Below are 790 nucleotides of genomic sequence, written 5' to 3'. Positions count from 1 at the left end.
ACTACTCAGGAAGAGACTATTCTAGAGTACGTCCTGTCTGGTCTTCGAAACGTCTAGATAGAATAGAGACAGCTGATGAAGGGATATTCCAAGGGGCTTTCCGTTTTCCTATGTGTTCGTTCCGTTGTCTGTAGTTTATTGTTCTAACGTCCTGTACCCTGATATGCATGTATATACACATGTAGATGTAAGTATGTACATATATGTGTGTATACATGTATATATATTCTTTGTATTATTATATATATATATATACATACATATACATACATATACATACATATATATATACATACATATATACATACATATGCATACATATACATACATATATGTAATATCAATATGCGATGGATTTTTGATTTTGAAATTTCTATCACGACTCGCTTCCTGTACATTTTCCTGAACTCCTGCAATACATTTTCAATTACTCTATCTCGATTTGTGAGGTCCGTCGATGGCCGCGATCTTCCAGAACATTTCTTGTAAACATTCTGAATGGTTCCATCTGCTTCGAAGTTATATCTAATTTGAGTGAATGTAAATCATATGGGTTGATTTGCTTGAAAACTCACTCTTAATTTGTCTTCGAACTTCTAAAAGTACTTTCGGATAAATTTCCTTCGTTCAAAAATTAGTCTGATTCCCTTTTTTATTTCAAATTGATCGAATGAAACCCAAAATGAAATGAGTCGTTAACATTAAAGTGTCTATACATTTTAGGAACATCCTATCTCTCTCTCTCTCTATCTCTCTCCCTCTCTCTCTCTCTCTCTCTCTCTCCCTCTCT

At 33.8% G+C, this 790-nt stretch overlaps 1 protein-coding gene across 1 annotated transcript in view; it reads right to left on the bottom strand.

The window, feature by feature from the left end:
* LOC106868338 (multiple epidermal growth factor-like domains protein 10) overlaps positions 1-790 on the bottom strand; it is a 24,745-nt gene that overhangs the window by 12,470 nt on the left and 11,485 nt on the right. The gene's annotated exons all lie outside the window — the stretch shown is intronic.

Source organism: Octopus bimaculoides, chromosome 14 (genome assembly GCF_001194135.2).
Source record: "Octopus bimaculoides isolate UCB-OBI-ISO-001 chromosome 14, ASM119413v2, whole genome shotgun sequence".
In the NCBI taxonomy this organism is placed as follows: domain Eukaryota; kingdom Metazoa; phylum Mollusca; class Cephalopoda; order Octopoda; family Octopodidae; genus Octopus; species Octopus bimaculoides.
The sequence above is the reverse complement of the archived record's forward strand: the minus strand, read 5'-3'. Positions and strand labels throughout refer to the sequence as shown.